Here is a 19,118-nt window from a genome sequence, read left to right on the forward strand (position 1 = left end):
AACTATGGCTACTTCTGGGAAACCAAAAAGCAGGAAGATAAGGGAGCACATTTTATGTCATACTCTCAGAATTATGATTTTTAAACAATAATAGATACAACATAATAATTATACATATTTACATTTAATAATTTTTCCAATTATCTGAAACTTTGAATTTATTCCCAAATATGCCAGATAAAGTGTCATTTCCCCCAACTTAGCAGCTAAAATCAAACCTATATTATTTTTTTTTAAGATTTTATTTATTTATTCATCAGAGACACAGAGAGAGGCAGAGACACAGGCAGAGGGAGAAGCAGGCTCCTTGCAGGGAGCCTGATGCAGGACTCACTCCCAGGACCACAACCTGAGCTAAAGGCAGACACTCAACCACTGAGCCACCCAGGTGCCCCTCAAACTTACATTCTTTAGCCCTATTATATTCAAAGAACCATATGAATAGATTCCTTTTTCTACACATAAATTTTCTAGCCATTTTCTCCCTATTCTCGTGGTACATACGCCTCTACAGTCTTGTTCTCTTAGAACTCCTAGAATTGTGAGGACTCCCAGTCACCACCATTTTTTGCCTACTTAACCCAGCTCGCTCATCACTCAGATCAAGTCATATCCACATGTTACAGAGTCTCGCGGCATCCCGGTTTCTCCCTATCATTGTTATAATTTTGTATTTCTGTGATTATCTGATGATTGTCCACCATCCACGCTAGACTGTAAGCCTGGTACAGGGCAAGTCTTTGCTCATTAGTATATTCCAAGTATCATGGCAGCATGTCATAGATGCTACATAAGTATCTATTAAATAAACGAATCCTCAGTGCCCAGCATGTAGTAAGTGCTCAGTAAACATTATTCATTTACATGGCACTGTAGATTATGTGCTAGGAGGAATAGGGATAAATAAAAGAATTGTCAGGGAACGGAGCAAGGATCTGGTTGAGGATAACTAACATTAAATCGTGTCTTCTGTGAATTTCTTTAGTAGTGTTCTGTAGGCCTAGAGCAAGAATAGCTATCCAGAATGAGGGAATGGCTGAGCAAGGACTTGCAAAAGCATCCTTAAAACAACTGACTGGGAAGTATGGCCTTGAAGGGAAAAAGTAAGGCCTTTCCCTCTGGCTGGAGTACCCCATCCTCACACTGCACCCCTTGTATTCTGAGCCTAGTGAAACATCAATTCTTTAAACCAGCATCAAAAGGCTTCCATAGCTCCCAAACAAAAGTATCTCTTCTTTGCTCCCAAGGTTCTCCAGACTTATTATATATTCATCAGTCATACTCCTTCTCATGTATCTCGATAAATCCGATGGTGTCAAACCTCATTTTACTTGATCCATTTGTTCATTGCATTCGACAAAAATGATCACACTATTCATTCAGCCCTGAATCCTACAACACTAGACTCTCAAAACAGTCCTTGTTTCTCACCAGTGATTCATTCATTCTGTCTCCTTTCCTGGTTCTTCATCTCCCCAAATCTATAAAGGCTAAGATGCCTAAGGACTCAGGTCTTGTACTACTTTTCTTTTCTGTACATTCACTTCTTTGGTGATTATCTCCAGTCTCCCTATTTTAAATACCATCTGTTCACTGACAACTCCCAAATGTTCTTTTCCAGCAATGAACTCCCTCGCCACAATGAACTCCAGGTTGGGTAACTCGACATCTCCACTTGGATGACTTACAGTCATCTCAAACCTAACATGTCATAACGCAACTTCTAATCTTCCCCCACAAACTGGCTCCTTAGTTTTTCACTCCTTAGTTCATGGCAATTCCATCCTTCTAGTTGCTCGAGCTCCAGATCCTGGCAATTATTTCACTCTTACAATCCATGTTCAATCCATAAACAAATCTGTTACCTTTACCGACAAAATACATCCAAAATTGAACTGCCTCTCACCGCGCTCACTTCTTTTCACCCTATGAAGTCAGTATAATCTCACTGAATTATTACAACACCTTCCTATTTAGTCTCTTGGCTTTTGCCTACCACACTCTCCAACAATCTATTCTTAACATAGCAGCCAAAGTGATACTGTTAAAAAGCTAAATCAGGTCCTGACACCCCTCTGCCCAGAGCATTCCACTGGTTACTTATCCTCTATGCTGTTCCTTCAAGGCAAGACTTACTCTGCATGACATTTGCATCTGCACATGACTAATGTAAGGTCTTCCCACATATTAGGTACATGTAACTGTTTGCTACCTGTCCAAAACCAAAGAAAGCAAACTGGGGACAAACCTTGGGGAATCTTAATATGAGATCAGTCTGTACTTAAAGATATTAGGAAGTCACCACATAGATCCAAAACAAAAATATACCATAATGTACATTCTAGGGCTACTTCCACTCCTATGCTAAGTAGAGTTACATATGATTATGAACTAAGCCAGAAAAACAATGCAATTTATAATTTTTTTGGAACTAGAGGGACATCTGCAGATGCTGCACTAGATTTCTATTACCATAATGACCTCTTTGTACTGCATTATCTTAGAAAATAATGGTGAAAAGTACACACAACAGTCTATCAATAATGTTGCTCCTTTAGCAGACAGTCCGTGTCGATGCCACCTATAATTCTCCTTCAAACTTACAGTAAAATCCCTAAGATTGACTTTTTCCTTTTAAAGGTGCTGACCTCCAAAAAAGCCAAATTTATCCCAAAGTCCAATAGCAGAAGATCTAAATCACAAAAGGTCGTTCAAAATTGAGATGAATAACTACATCAAATTACACAATGAATGTACTTCTATTATTAATGCTAGTGTTTACCTCAAAGCGTTTTCAAAATTACAGTTATGAAGCGGCAAAACTACCTTCCAGAACCGGGGAATTTGCTTACTACAATAGTCTCATCTCTAAAATAGTAACAGTATATAGGGCTATCGTAAAAGTGAAATGAATAATATTGGTAAAGCTTTTAGAACAGTGCTTGGCTCGATTACCAGTCAGTACATTTGCAGGTAGCAACAGTTTACTAATTTACTAGAGTGAAAAGGATCAAATATCCTGATCCAATGTAGACCATTCAAAACCATATTGTGGGGATCCCTGGGTGGCTCAGCAGTTGGGCGCCTGCCTTTGTCCCAGGGCGTGACCCCTGGGTCCCGGGATCCAGTCCCACCTCCCACCTCCCGCTCCCTGCATGGAGCCTGCTTCTCCCTCTGCCTGTGTCTCTGCCTCTCTCTCTCTCTATCATGAATGAATGAATGAATGAATGAATGAATGAATAAATAAATAAATAAACCCATATTGAAAAAAAAAAAAAAAACATATGGAAGGCCCAAGTGCTTGGAATCGGTGGCTGAGACAACTGTAAGGAACCGCTTGAGAGCGTCCTCTGAGTGGGACGCAGACAGCGCCAGCACCTGAAGGCCGCTACAGCATCCCGTGGCACCTTGGGGGAGCCCCGCGATGGAGCCCCGGGATGGAGCCCCGGTATGGAGCCCCTGCGATGGGAGTCCCAGGATGGAGTCCGGTGACAGAGCCCCGGTGATGGAGCCCCGCGATGGAGCCCCGGGATGGAGCCCCCGCGATGGGCGCCCCGCGATGGAGCCCCTGGGATGGAGCCCCGGGATGCAGCCCCCGTGATGGAACCTCGCGATGGGGCCCCGGGATGGAGCCCCGGGATGGGCGTCCCAGAATGGAGCCCCGGGATGCAGCCCCGGGATGGAGTCCGGTGACGGAGCCCCGGTGATGGAGCCCCTGGGATGGAGCCCCGGGATGGGCGCCCCGGGATGCAGCCCCGGGATGGGAGCCCCACGATGGAGCCCCGGGATGGGCGTCCCAGGATGGAGCCCCGGGATGGGCGTCCCAGGATGGAGCCCCGGGATGCAGCCCCGGGATGGAGTCCGGTGACGGAGCCCCGGTGATGGAGCCCCCGCGATGGGCGCCCCGGGATGGAGCCCCGGGATGCAGCCCCGCCCGCACGCCCGTTATTCCACCTTTCAACCAAACAGCAGCCGCAAGCGGCTTCCCGAGTCTCAGCAGGAGATGCCTGCCCGGCTCCTGGGACCCGGCGTCGTCAGGACACAGGGACTCCCGGCCCGACACAGGATCAGGCCGCCCAGAGCTCGCTGGCGGGGCAGGCACCTGCGTCCCGCAGACACGGGGTCGCGGCCAACAGAGGCGCGTTCAAGGCACCTGAACCTCGGCCGAGGCACCTCGACCTCCGGAGGCGTGAAAATACATCAACCAGGTGACCTCGTGGACGTCACGGGCGCGGCGTTCGCTCTGGCCCTGGGGCCCTGACAGCTGTGACGTCACTTCAGGGCTCCTCCCCCTGCCGAGGTGCCCGAGGAGCTGACCAGGGAGAAACGGCAGACAAACCAGCAAACCACCTGCAGGCTGGATGGAGAGTGGGGAGGGGCCCAGGTGAGCCCGGGGGGGGGGGCGCCGGTGAGGGGCCCAGGTGAGCGGGGGGGGGGTGCGGGCGCTCCTGGCGGCCAGCCGGCGTGTGAAAGCCGCGGGGGCTCCCCGAGGGGGCGAACTTGTGCAGAAACACGAGAGAAACTCCCCCCCAGCTCCGAACGGCCGTACCTCGCGGGCCTCCGGCGCCGGCCTCCGGGAAGAGCAGTCGGGCGGCGGTGACGTCAAAGAGGCGCCGGCGGCGCGGGCGGCGCCGCGTGGTGACGTCAGGCGGCTCGCCCCGCCCCGCGCCGGCTCCGGGGCGCCCCTGCGGGCGGCGGGCGGGGGCTGCGGGGTCAGCGGGGGCGGGGCGGGCCCGGGCAGCAGGAAGCCGCGTGAGCCGCCGGGCCCGGTTCGCGCGCGGTTTGCCCCCGCGGCCTCCGCCTGCACCGCGTCGGGGCCGGGTCTCCGTGGGCCGCAGCCCGCCTTCCGGGGCCGGGAGGGCTCGCGGCTCCGCGCCGACTCCCGCTCGGGCCGCACGGCGAGGCGAGGACCCCGAGACGAGGCAGAGCGCGGCAGGCGCCCTCGGTCCTTCCTTACCGTGTCCCTGCGCGAAAACTCGGGCTTCGACACGCGCAGTGGGGCTGCGGCGGGAAGCGCTGCTCGCCGGCAGCCACCTGCTGTCCTCGCCTCTCGCTCGGCGCCTTCGCCTGCCTCGGCCTCGGCGTCGGCCTCGGCACCGGGGTCAGCAGGGGTCACCGGGGTCAGCCGGCGTCGGCACCAGGGTCAGCAGGGGTCACCCAAGGTCAGCCGGCGTCAGCAACCAGGGTCAGCAGGCGTCTGCACCCGGGGTCAGCAGGTGTCACCCGGAGTCAGCACGCGTTGGCACCCGGGGTCAGCAGGTGTCACCCGGGGTCAGCAGGTGTTACCCGGGGTCAGCAGGTGTCACCCGGGGTCAGCAGGTGTTACCCGGGGTCAGCAGGTGTCACCCGGAGTCAGCACGCGTTGGCACCCGGGGTCAGCAGGTGTCACCCGGAGTCAGCAGGTGTTACCCGGGGTCAGCAGGTGTCACCCGGGGTCAGCACGCGTTGGCACCCGGGGTCAGCAGGTGTCACCCGGAGTCAGCAGGTGTTACCCGGGGTCAGCAGGTGTCACCCGGGGTCAGCAGGTGTTACCCGGCGTCAGCAGGTGTCACCCGGAGTCAGCACACGTTGGCACCCGGGGTCAGCAGGTGTCACCCGGGGTCAGCCGCGGTCTGCAAGCACCTGCTTTCTTGTGATGAATTCGTAGGCCGGCAGGTGCCTACCGCCGTTCAGGCCACGTCATCTCATCGCCCGGGCATTTTGCCATTTCGTGGCACCACCAGAAGGGCCAGCGCAGCCCAGTAGGGTATTTTGAGAGACCGTATTTACATAGCTTTCATTACAATATATTGTTATAAGGGCGCCCGGGTGGCTCGGGTGGCTCAGGGGGTTAAGCGTCTGCCTTGGGCTCAGGTCATGATCCCACGGTTATGGGATCAAGCCCCGTATGGTCATGGGATCGAGCCCGCATTGATGGGATTGAGCCCCACATCGATGGGATTGAGCCCCATGTGGTTATGGCATCGAGCCCTGCATCGATGGGATCGAGCCCCGCCTCTATGGCATTGAGCCCTGCATCGGTGGGATTGAGCCCCACGTGGTTATGGGATCGAGCCCCGCATTGGGCTCCCTGCTCAGCGAGGGAACCTGCTTCTCCCTCTCCCTCTGCTACTCCTCGTGCTTCTGCTCTCTTGCTCTCTGTCAACTAAATAAATAAAATCTTTTTTTTAATTTAAAAATATTATAATTGTGCTAATGCTGCTAATCTCTTAGTGTGGCTAGTTTACAGATTGAACTTTTTCTTTTTAAAGATTTTATTTATTTATTCATGAGAGACACAGAGAGAGGCAGAGACACAGGCAGAGGGAGAAGCAGGCTGGATCCCCGACCCGGGGATCACGACCTGAGCCAAAGGGAGACGCTCAACCACTGAGCCACCCAGGCGTCCCCAGATTAAACTTTATCTTAGATGCGTATGAATAGGAAAAAACAGTACATACTGCATATCTGCAGTGTCAGGCATGGGGGCGGGTGTTGGGCCTCGGACCATATTCTCTAAGGACAAGGTGGGGGCTACTGTAAACAACGAAGAACATCATTTTCGCGTTTGTAACTTGTGATATGTGATGTGCGTATATGAAACCATTGTACTGTATGCCTTAAATGCATACAGTATTTCAGGCCAACTCCATCTCAGTAAAACTGGTGGGGGTGGGGGAATGGGGGAGGATAAAAAAGGAAACTCATCCAAAACCTCTGGTCACAAAAGGGGAAAAAATGCCTCCTGGTAGCATTTGAAAACCACTGCTTTGTGCTACATCACAGTTTCTGTTCTGCTATTTCACATCAGAGACTGAATTGACCTCCGTGCTAGTTGAATCCTCCAGCTCGTGGCTGCAATGAAAGAGACTCAATATTTAACAGTAGAGCTGGCCTTGGAACTGGAAGCAAAGGCGCTGACCACATTCCCAGGGCAGAGCAATTCCTTCCCATTTGATTACTTCACAGCACAAACGACGGTGAGTGATGCAAAACTAGCTGTTCGGGACAAACTAGCTATGCGACCTTAGGCCAGGTATTTAACCTCTCATGATCCTTCCTATTCTCATTGGCAAAATAAAGCTAATAATAACTGTGAGACAAATGAGGCACCATAAGTGCTTTCTATAGTGCCCAGCACATAAGCATTTAATAAACATTAATTATTCATTACAGGAATTACCACTATGCAGTATTATCACTAAAAAAAAAAAGGAAATTAGAAAATTCTAATGTTGACAGAAATAGAAAATTCTGATGTGGAATTTAGGAAACTTCTTAGGTCTTAGTATTCAAATTATGTATAACAAAATCAGGCTCCCAATTAATAATTAAATAGAATTTTTTTTCTATCTTCTGGATAATAACAAAAGAGTCACCATTTTTACAGCCATCATAATAATAATAAACTCAGGTGAGATGCATCAGTAGATGCAAAAACTGTTAGGTGAAAGTTTGATGGAGAGCAGGACATATATACCACCTTAAAACACCTCATCACAGGTTATTTTTTGATTATGAAAGTAAAAATGATTTTACAATGGCTAAATCTGGTAGATATAAAACCAAGTGTTCTATTTTAGCATCACAATGGGACAAACTGACATCTCATGCCTTCTTTGATGATGCATTAAGACCACACTATCATTTAATGTATTATACCTGCCGAAAGGGTATTATCTGAAATCTGATCCTCAGGAAATACCAAACACACCCAAAGTGAGGGACATTCTTAAAAAAAAAGAAAAAGGAAAAAAAAAAAAAAGCTCTATTTCAGAAATGTTTGTCATGAAAGAAAAAAAAAAAAAACTGTCCTAGATTGAGAAACTAGGGCAGCCCGGGTGGCTCAGCAGTTTAGTGCCACCTTTGGCCCAGGCCGTGATCCTGGAGACCCGGGATCGAGTCCCGCATCGGGCTCCCTACATGGAGACTGCTTCTCCCTCTGCCTGTGTCTCCCTCTCTCTCTCTCTGTGTGTCTCTCGTGATTAAATAAATAAAATCTTAAAAAAAAAGAGAGAGAGAGAGAGAGAGAGAGAAACTAGAGAGACATGACAGCAAAAGGCAATGTGTGATCCTGGATCGGATCCAGAATCAATGAAGGAAAAAAAAAGACCTCTACAAAGAATATTATCAGGAAAGTTGGTGAAATTGAATGTAGAGTTTATATCGAATAATAGTATTAAATCTATGTTAAGTTTGTTGTATTTGATAATTGCACTATGATTATGTTAGAGAATGTTGTCACTCCCAGGAGATGCGTGCTAAAATATTTAGATTAGGGGTAAAGGGCCACGTTGTCTGCAATTTACTCTCAAAGAGTTCTGAAAAAAAAAAAAAAACAAAGAGTTCTGAAAAAATAGTAATAGTAATAATAATAGTAATTACATGTGAAGAGAGATATCAGATGTGGCAAAGTGTTTGGTTTATTTTTTTTAAAGATTTATCCATTTGAGGGATCCCTGGGTAGTGCAGCGGTTTGGTGCCTGCCTTTGGCCCAGGGCGCGATCCTGGAGACCCGGGGTCGAATCCCACGTCAGGCTCCTGGTGCATGGAGCCTGCTTCTCCCTCTGCCTGTGTCTCTGCCATTCTCTCTCTCTCTGTGACTATCATAAAAAAAAAAAAAAAAAAGATTTATCCATTTGAGAGAGAGAGAGTGGGGGGGGCGGGAGTTAGAGAGAGAGAATCTTCAAGCTGACTCCCCGCTGAGCATGGAGCCCAACGTGGGACTTGATCTCAAGATCCATGAGATTGTGACCTGAGCCAAAACCAAGAGTCAAACACTTAACCAACTGAGCCACCCAGGTGCCCCAAGTGTTTGGTTTATAATCGGTGAATCTAGGTGAACAATATGAGACAGTTCATTGTATTATTCTTGCAACATGTCTATAAATTTAGAAAAGAAAAAGAAGGAGGGAGAAGCAAGGGAGGGAGATACAAAAGCATGATGGATGGGAGACCAGAGAGGAAGAGCCTTCTCTGAAATGCAGCCCTTTCGCTTTCTGGGTGGTTTATTTACAAGACTCGTGTCTTGTTTGTGACCTTTAAGGACCCGGGATGAAAAAAACACCACAGGTTATGGTCTATACGTATGAAATATTACTGTGCAGAATATCGCCCAGCGCCATCCCCATCGCCTCCTTCAATTTTGAAAAGTAAAGTGCAGGCCATACTAAGGTTTACATTCCAGTAGCAAGCTTTGTTTCTTTGTTTCGTAAATCATGAATTCAAAAACAACCGTGAGGGATCCCTGGGTGGCGCAGCAGTTTGGCGCCTGCCTTTGGCCCAGGGCGCGGTCCTGGAGACCCGGGATCGAATCCCACGTCAGGCTCCCCGTGCATGGAGCCTGCTTCTCCCTCTGCCTGTGTCTCTGCCTCTCTCTCTCTCTCTCTCACTGTGTGCCTATTATAAATAAAAGTTAAAAAAAAATTATAAAAAAAAACAAAAACAACTGTGAACTGGGTCCGCATCAGCGTTTGGAAGTTTGTTCTCGTTCGTTAATCAATGGGATCAATTGATTATCTCATTGACTAGCTTAGTCATTGAGCCAAAAAGTGGCTAAATCACTCTCTCTCTACTTCTCAGGCTGGATATTGAGAATAAACAAGCAAGTGAGGCAGCTTTACCACTCAGCTCCCTGAGAACTCCCCTCCATCCTCCAGCCTTGCAGGAGAGGGACTGATGGAGAGTAAGCTGTGCTCAGACAGGTAAGTACTGAGGGATGGAAATGCCCGCATGTAAGCCCAGCCCCATTTGGGGCTGACTTGCTAGTTCAGAAGACAATCTGCAATCTAACTCTGCCTGATTTGACTCCTGCTCTAAGAAACAGAGAAATTACAAGAATTTAGGAGCAAATTAGGTTAGTTCAGGGGAAGTCATTAGTGTTTTCATGACACCCTGAGGAACAATGCCCAGATGGTAAAAATATTCTATCTTGAAACCAAGGGTAGGAGAGTCTAGGTGATAAGCAATTGATGCCATCACTATCTTTACTGCTTGTCTAATTAACCCAAATAAATAAGCCGCTTCCTCTTCTATTTTTTTGTGCTTTCTTTCTTTCTTCCTTTTTTTTTTTTTTTTTTTTTTGGTCGTTATTGCTGTTGTTTTGTTTTCTGAGTGTTGTGAGTACTTGATTCATTTGAAACATCGGGTGGGGTGGGAAAATTTAAGCTAGGTTGTCAGCTCATAAGTCATGCTAAGTACACAGAAAAGTTACATTTTTTTTCCCGTATTGTCCTAGTCCTCTCATAACAAAATGCCACAGACTGGGCGCCTTATAAACAATGGACAACTACTTCCCACAATTATGGAATCTGAAAGTCTGAGATCAGGGTGTCAGTAAGGTTGGGTGAAGCTGTCAACTTCTTGTCTTCTCACTTGGGGAAGGCAGAAGGGAGTTTTCTCAGACCTTGTTTAAAAGTCCTAATCCCATCATAAGGACTCCTCCTTCATGACCTCATCACCTCCCAAAGGCCCCAGCTTCTAGCACCATCACCTTGGGCATTAGGATTTCAGCATATGATTGGGGAAGACACAAAAATTCAGACCATAACATTCATCTTCACCTCACTCTGCTTTATTATCCTAAATTATTTACATCACAAAATGGAGTAAAGACAGGATTTTTAAACCTCCCTAGAATTATCCATTTGGAAAAAAAGTAGCTGTGATAATTCAGTGCTTATTTAAGAAATTGATTCCTGTCATACCTCTTAAAAATACCCTGAAACCTTGCCACATAATAACATCCTTCAAAAAAAAGTCAGTGTTTATAGGCATGATGAAAATAAATACGTTTATTACTCAGAATGAATCCATTCTCTGAATTGCATGTAGCCCTCTGCCTCCTGCCATTCCCACATGAAGAATAACCTGAATTTTCCGGAATGACGATCAAGGATATAAAAGGAAAGGGCATTCTTAGGTGGTCCAAGACTGAGAAATCAGTCCTCATCAGTGATGTGGGCATGTGTGATTCAGTTAAGTGCTAACCGGGTCTATAAAACCTGTAAATCATGATTTCCACCCTACTGATTGCTTTTGCTAAACTTTATGACAGAAGTTAGGTGCTGTATTTTGCAATTTCAGGCTTTGAAATGTTTCTGTATGTATTCCTTACAAACCCAGGCTGTACTGAGTTTCCAACATTGTGACATAGGCCCCCGTTACGAGACGGCTAAATCCTTGAAAGAAGCTGGTGGTTGATCAATACATTTGCAGCCGTCTCTGTCTCTGTGCCTTTTTCCAGGTGACTTTGCTATTCCTCCCATCAGGATGTAGGATATCTTTTCTCACCCTTTGATTAGAAGTTTGGCCATTTGCTTTGTTTTGGCCAATGGAGCAATAGTGTATGTGATGCAAGAGGAAGCATGAAAACCTGGGCTTGCTTTGTGCTTCTACCATCAAAATGAGGAGGATAGACCCAGCTAGTCCATTAGCCCAGGAGGAAAGTGAGAGTCATGTGGAGCAGAACCCAGTCATCCCACTAAGCCCAGCCAAACCAGCTGCCTCATAGCCCGTGCCCAGACACGTGAGTTCAGGTCAAGATCAGGAGGTAGGCCAACTTAGCTGAATTCTTCAGACAGCAAAGACATAAATGCATAGAGCTGTCTGCCATATAGTACACTAGCTAACTGCCACAGTTCAGTAAAAAATATATAAAGAGGAAGAGGAGTGAGTTTGGCTTCTTGGAAAGTGTTCATTTTCCTGGATATGACAAGTTATTTATTGAACCAAAAAAATGTAAAGGTTAAAAAAAAAAACTGTATTAAGTACCTTACCCCTGATATGTAAGCTACATATTCAGTGAGGTTTATTTCATAATATTATAAAGGTGATAGTGGTGAAATATAATACTGCTGAAATAAATGAAAACTTTAGGGCAGCCCCGGTGGCGCAGCAGTTTAGCACCGCCTTTGGCCCAGGGCGTGATCCTGGAGTCCCGGGATCGAGTACCACGTCGGGCTCCCTGCATGGAGCCTGCTTCTCCCTCTGCCTGTGTCTCTGCCTCTCTCTCTCTCTCTCGCTCTGTATCTCTCATGAGTAAATAAAATAAAATCTTAAAAAAAAAAAGAAACTTTACTTTTTTTATCATAACACTGCATATCTGTTTGAAGGTATACGTTTGTGTATCAAGAGGCAGGCAGAGAGTGATTACCATCTGACAGTGCTTTACTGTCCAGGTATTCATCTGAAGGTTCTGTAATGCATCAAAACTATTTTTGTTTTATCAATTTGTTAATTTTTAGCTCAAAGAATGGATGTGCACATTGTACATAGTTCTGGTTATACAGACATCAAACTTACTCTTTTTATCTATAGATCCTAATAGCCTGTCTTATGTATTTTATTTTTTTATTTTATTTTTTTTGTCTTATGTATTTTAAAGAAACCCCTCTAGCCAACTAGCTATCTAAACATAGTAAGAGGAAAAGACTAGTTAAAATTAAATTTCCATACTTAAGTAAAATTTGGTAGTAAATTGTGTAAGAAATGTTTTGATTTGTACTCCGATTTGAAAATTGGAAGAAAGGGTATTATTAAACATTTATTTCATGATATATTAACAAAATGTTTGTTGTATAACTGCAACATACTGATTCTTAGAATGAAGAAAGAATCAAATATTAGTTGAGATTTTTGTTTAAAATACCTCTGACAGGGGCACCTGAGTGTCTCAGTTGCTTAAGCTTCCAACTCATGGTTTCAGCCGAAGTCATGATCTCCAGGTTGTGAGATCAAATCCTGTGTCAGGCTCCACACTCAGTGGGGAGTCTGCTTCTCCTCTCCCTCTGCCCCTCCCACTGCTCAAGCGCACTCTCTCTCTCTCAAACAAATAAATAAATCTTTAAAATAATTATTTAATATTTCTGACACAATTATTAGAAGATAAATGCAGTGTGGTCTCCTGAATTGGATCCTGGAACAGAAAAAAATTGGTGAAATCTGTATAAAATCTGGAATTTAGTTAAAAGTAATGTGTAAGGGCTGCCTGGGTGGCTGAGTGATTGAGCATCTGCCTTCGGCTCAGGTCATAATCCCCGGGTCCCGGGATCGAGTCCTACATCGGGCTCCCTGCATGGAGCCTGCCTCTCCCTCTGCCTGTGTCTCTTCCTCTCTCTGTGTGTCTGACATGAATAAATAAATAAAATCTTAATAAATTAATTAATTAATTAATTAATTATTAATTTAAAAAATGTGTAAGTATCAATATCTTAGTTTTGACAAATGTGTAAGTTGAGAATTGCCGTTAGTGGAAACTGGTAAGAAATAGACAAGAACTCTACTATAGTTGTGGCTATTCTATAAATCTAACATATTACAAAATGAAAAGTTTATTTCAAAATTACTTAGGTGGCATGACATGACATTCTTTTCTCACTTTGACAACATAACCACAAAGAGATTCATTTGTTCAGAAACATATGAAGGCTGTACCAGTTTTCCCAAGGGCCTCACTTAGCGCCTTAAGACAAACTTTCTCTTTTAAAGCACCTATCCCAACGGAATCCTCGTAATTTTTCAACATCATAACTGTAGGAATACAGATAATATTGGGAAGGCAGAGAATCCCATATCTCCACTTCTCCTACACTGAAAATACATAAAAAATTAGGGAACCAAAACAGCCACTGAGAATTGACAGCCAATGAAAAAAAGGAAAAGACCCCAACATGGGATACAGACTGTATTTAGAGATTTTCTTCCTTCCGTGGAGTATATCATAAGACCGTCAGAGGCATGTGACCTTAATGACTAAATCCTTCTCTCGCCAAGTCTGTGGCTTCACAGGAGGCAGGAATTTACATAGGCAAAAAGAAGTTACAACATAGGCCCATACCCAATTATGATGTGATTCCGCAAACATGCTTATGTTAATTTTTTTTTCAGATTAAAACAAAAGATAAGATCATAGAAAATGCTAATTCTCACAGAATTCCAGAGTCCCTGAAAATGTGTCTTTGGAGCCCAACTTGAGAAACATTGCTTTAAGGGTTTAGCAGAGGGGCACCCGGCTGGCTCAGTTGGCAGGGCATGCAACTCTTGATCTTGGGGTCATGAGTTCAAGCCCCACACTGGACAGAAATCTTCCTTAAAAGAAAGAAAGAAAGAAAAAAAAAGAGTTTAGCAGAAGAAAAGGCAGTGTAGTGTGGTGTAGTGGTACGAAGCACAACCACAAAGTCAGAATTCCAGGTTGTAACCCCAGCACAGAACTTAATGACTTTGTGAACTCCGACGAGCTACGTTCCCTCTCTGTGCTTTGTTTCCCTCACCCGTAAAAGGAGACGGTCGTCGTATCTTCCTGGTGGTTGGTTGGTAGGATTAAATGAGATAATCTATGAAAAGAAGGTAAACTTGCACCTGGGACTTGATTCTTCTGACTCTGCTTGTACCCAGCCAGTCTTCTGTGAAGGAGGAGGCAGCTGACTAAGCAGACTAAGGAATCATGCATAGAGCTAAGATCCGGCTTACTTTTGTTATTTTCTTCTCTAAAGGTTTTAAGGAGCTCCTGATAACATTTGTGCTTCGTCTTCACGTAGTGGGCAGCTCCTCCTCTCCTGTGCACGCTATTCCTTTAGTTCCCGTGAGGAGGCTATGTTCTGTGCAGGTAAAAGTGGGAATTCGTTTCTGGCTCGATCCAATCATAACCACACTGTCAACTTTACAAGATGCTAATTACGAAATAAGAGACAATTGGTTGTGTTTTATGAGGCTGTTAGGACATGCCCAGTATGCCCAGGAAGTGAGCCAGGAGATTGAAACGCAAGTGCTTTGGGCTGTTCCTCCGTGTGTGTTACTGGCTCAATTAAACATACCTTAAAGGAGCGCTTCTTCTTCTTCCACAGTGGGTGTTTCATAATTTGTTTTGTTAGATGTTGCCCCGAGCAAGTCCTCTGAGGCCGAAGGAGTTCTGAAGCTCTATTTCCAAACACGTTCCATGATTCCTCTCACTCAGCCCCTTACAGGGAAGAGGATCTGGAAAAGATTTCACCACAAGATTTCACCCTGAGAATCAAGGCCACTGAGAAGCAGGGACATTTTTAAAGAAACTCCATAACTGCCCTCATAACTGATTTGGACAGAACAGACACACTTGAGTAAACGCTGGGGCGTCTCGCTTCTTTGCAAAGGACTCCATCACTACTATTTAAGTCAACATTGATGTGAAGATATTTCCATTTTTCTTTGCTCCCTAGAGCATCGTTGGTTCAGATCTCACGGCTGAAGTTCACACTGGAGATTCTTTGCACTATTCCTTTGGGTTTTTTTTGTTTTGTTTTGTTTTGTTTTTTTAATAAAAGCAACAGAAAAATCTAGTTCCAAGTCAATGTTTCCAATATCAGCTTCTTTCAGAGTTAATAGCTACATGATCAAATCAAAATGTCATTTTTAAGGGACGTCTGGGTGGCTCGGTCAGTTGAGCATCCAACTCATGATTTCGACTGGGGTCATGACCTTAGGGTCATAGGATCAAGGCCCCAGTTGGGTTCTGTGCTTGCTGTAGAATCTGCTTGAAATCTCACTTGAGATTCCCTGACCCCACCCACATCATGCTCATGCTCATTCTCTCTCTCTCTCTCTCTCTCTTAAATAAATAAATAAATACATAAATTTTAATGGCATTTTTAAGGAGAAAGAAAAAGAATAGTGTAAAGTTCTTGTGACCTTAAATAATTGTATTCACTACATAATAAATATTTGGATTTGAAACTTTTCCTCACCGGTCATGTATGGCGGTTGCTCTGTCTTAACCCCGACATCACACTCTCTACTCAGGTTCCTCACCTTCTTCAAGGGGCGGAAGGGGAGATTTTCAGTAAAAAAGACTCCCTGACTTTGCCCTACATTCTCCACCCCTCTACAACGGGGCCATATGGGAAGTATCAGGACTGAAAGCACTAGTTTGAAACAACAAAAATAAGCAGATGTTTCAGAAGCATAACCTAGAAGCCATGACCGTCCACACTACTTCTCGCTCCCCACCTCTAAGTCGTCATCCTCAGAGCTCCGTGAACTACGCAGAGAACCCACCGGCTACAGCAAAGCACCAGAACCTCACATATCGGCTCACATCAAGCCCTCACACAACCTTTAAGGGCCTTATTCTTGGCATTTCATTTATTGAGCACCAGCTGTAAGCACAGTCTTCTGCTATAACCTCTATATGGAAATGCTCTGCAAACTTCCTCTCTCCTCTCAAACACGATGATGTATCCATCTTGGTGCCGCCCTTGGATCTGGTCTTCATGGAACCCGCAGGAATATACCCTGTTTTTCTCGGTGGTTCCGCTGAGTTCCCATCTCTTAAAGCTTTAGTGTCCAAGTCCTGCGAGTGGTTGCTTGAAAGACCTAATCATTTCACTTTGACCTAAACTTAGCCGGTTATACACACAAACCTGTTGAACCAATGGCTGGATTAAAGAACCCCTTTAACAGAATATCGTGCTACATTTCAATATACTTTTTTAAAAAGCTGTTTTCTTTTATTTGGACTTAGGAGTCTATTATAAATAATAATAATAATAATAATAATAATAATAATAATAATAATAATAAGCTTGAGAAGAAAATTAACTAGACAGTTGACCACGGTATGATTATAAAAATATGCGGAGTTAATATTTATTTAGAGAAAAGGCATTCTCTATTTAGAAAAGAGAACAAACATCCCATTTGTTTCATTTGATTTTCTTTCCAAAGGTCTAACTAAAATTCTCTAGGGGACATAGTTTTGTTTGTTTTAGGGGGTTTTTCTTCTTGAAACAGAATAATAGGCAGCCCACACACTTAATATTCATGTATATAGTTTATTAGAAAGGAAGCTTTAAGCGTCGTCATCAGCGTTTTCTGAATTTGGAAAACCTAGCCGCATACAATTTAGACTCTATGATCTGTCCTTAGCCAAAATGTGTGATACTAAAGTGACTTCTTACCCCCGGCAACCCCCTGAGTAAGCACTCAGTGCTCCACACCGCCCTCTCCTGGTGGATTTTCTGGAAAGCTCACATCTAGGCAGCTGAGAGTCCCAAATCCTAGACAATTAAATGCATCCTTTACTTAAGCAGCAGACAGACGCATGAAAACTTCTGTTCACTTCTGACCCAAAATGAAAACGAAAAAGAATGGAAAAAGGAGAAAAAGAGAAGAAAACATTTGGATATGCCTAGCTTTGGCGACTCAAATAATATTAGAATCATTCTTCATCTCCCCATCTACCACTTAGTTCCTCAGTTCCCTTTTTCCTTCTTTCCTCTTATTCCTTTTTCAAGAAATAAATTCCAAATAGCTCATCACAATAGCAATGACGACGTGGGTAGGAAGAAGGAGCCCAAGTCTGACGTTGCTTTGTTTTTAACAAAATGAAAAGAAAAAAAAAAATCCTAAACCCAAACTCTATAATTCAACCCAACTTGTCACTACCCTCTGATTAAAGCATTTTTTAAAATAACAGATAGGAAGTTGAGATATGCATTCAGATAAAGATGGTTAGCACAGATCAAAAGGAATTGTACATATGTCAGATTAAGTGACAGGATATGGGGAAGTGGTAGGTCCCATATCCAGTTACTTTATGCACGAGTACATTTGCTGAATGCAGGTACCCTAACAGGCCAGCCACGCGTCGACGGAAACCAGGGACATTAATGGAAAGCAGTCTATAATGGTTAGGGTGTTTGTTCTGATACGGATCCAAGACCACATTTCTCCTAATTAGTAATATTATTGCAATTTTTTTATAACTGTCTATCTTGCCCTGCCCAGATAGTAAATTATCTTGGACTCTTTCATCTGGCATTTCTGAGGGGGTCAGCATTATGTTGTAAGTACTCTATATCCCACATACGTACACTTAGCAATTAGATGTAGACAATTTCCCGGGCCAGTTAGAAAGAGAAATTTTTAAATCTTCCCCCCACAAAAACAAATAAACAAAAACCATGTAAGGCATTTTGAGAAACAAAAGGGACAAATGATATAGAATAATGTCAATATCCGTGGAGCCCAGAAAAGAATACTTAGCTGGTTTTGAGGTGAAGTGGGTTTTGGGAAGAAGAAAGGATTAAAAGCAGGAATAGTTTACTTGCTAATTAAAATGGAAAAATCACACAAGGGTCATTTTTCGGGAAGGGTGAGTTACGACGGAAGGGTATGGCCTAAGACCGCAATTAATGCCACATATTTCTTTGGGATTCCACTCATATATTACCATTCATAATGAAGGTGATCTTGGCTAATCAAGGCCATGCTATAAATCAGAGAAATTAAAAACCCATGTGAGGGAAATTCTATGCAGCTTAATACAGGGATTGCTTCCTTGCTTAACGTAGTCCCTAAGATCTGAAATTCTAGAGCTGGAAAGACCTTCTCGTTTACCTTTGCCACACCTGACTAACCCCAGTATAGTAATAATCAAATCACCATTTAGCTAAAACAATTGCATACGCTTAATAATCCAACAGGCTAGGACTAGGATGAGAGGAATGACACACTGGCCTTCAGGCACAGACTTCAAGGGGGCCGGGGGCTTGATTTTCCAAGCCTCAGTAATCAAGGTAAATAACATTTCAACTTCCACCTACCCAGATCCCTTCTCTGCTGAATCCTGTCTTTATTTAAAATGTCGTTATATTGTTCATCATGGATTTTTTTTTACATTGATTTTGTTTTTTTTTAATATTATTTATCTTGATAACTGAGGTTTTTGGCACTTAAATGTTGCCGCCTAAGGCAAATGCTTCACTCACCTCACACTAGTCTTGGACCTGCAAACCTATTCCACTATTTATATAATTTCAGAATCAGAAGTGTTTTCCTTACGTCTAACTCAGGTTTCTCAAGCTTGGCAACTGTTAGACATTTTGGGGCCAGATAATTCTTCGTTGTGGAGGTTGTCCTATAAATTATAGGATGTTTATTTTTTTAATTATTTTATTTTATTTTTTATTTTTTTTATTATTTTTTTAAATTATAGAATGTTTAGCAGCGTCCCTGGCTTCTGCCTACTAGATGCCAGCAATACCCTCCTTCACCCTCCCACCAAAAATGTCCCCAAAGTAATCCTGGCTTAGAACCATTGATCTTCCCAAAGCCTCTGATGCTGCAAACCATCCCATTTCTTCCTGTTGTGTCCTCGGTAGAGA

The 19,118-nt window shown here is 44.3% G+C and overlaps 1 protein-coding gene and 1 long non-coding RNA gene across 13 annotated transcripts in view; one reads left to right on the plus strand and one right to left on the minus strand.

Moving 5' to 3' along the window:
- C1D (C1D nuclear receptor corepressor) overlaps positions 1-4,631 on the minus strand; it is an 18,895-nt gene extending 14,264 nt beyond the window's left edge. Inside the window, exon 1 of one of the 2 annotated variants that reach the window (XM_077915681.1) lies at positions 4,550-4,631. The gene's annotated coding sequence lies outside the window, so the exon portion shown is untranslated. Of the gene's footprint in view, positions 1-4,153; positions 4,291-4,549 lie in introns of those variants that run through there. The other variant, XM_077915682.1, reaches the window with a different exon arrangement.
- On the plus strand, positions 4,241-15,692 carry LOC144324315 (uncharacterized). 11 transcript variants are annotated; one of them, XR_013389851.1, is made up of 5 exons: positions 5,153-5,404; positions 5,486-5,525; positions 5,586-6,959; positions 9,562-9,683; positions 14,472-15,692. It is a non-coding gene; the product is annotated as an uncharacterized LOC144324315 (long non-coding RNA). The 11 variants fall into 11 exon arrangements; XR_013389858.1 differs by lacking the exons at positions 5,153-5,404; positions 5,486-5,525 and adding an exon at positions 4,241-4,384 and having other exon boundaries at positions 6,791-6,959; XR_013389857.1 differs by having other exon boundaries at positions 5,386-6,959; positions 14,472-14,584; positions 14,823-15,692.
- Positions 15,693-19,118: the final 3,426 nt, after the last annotated feature.

The sequence above is a fragment of the Canis aureus genome, chromosome 11 (genome assembly GCF_053574225.1).
Source record: "Canis aureus isolate CA01 chromosome 11, VMU_Caureus_v.1.0, whole genome shotgun sequence".
NCBI classification, from domain to species: domain Eukaryota; kingdom Metazoa; phylum Chordata; class Mammalia; order Carnivora; family Canidae; genus Canis; species Canis aureus.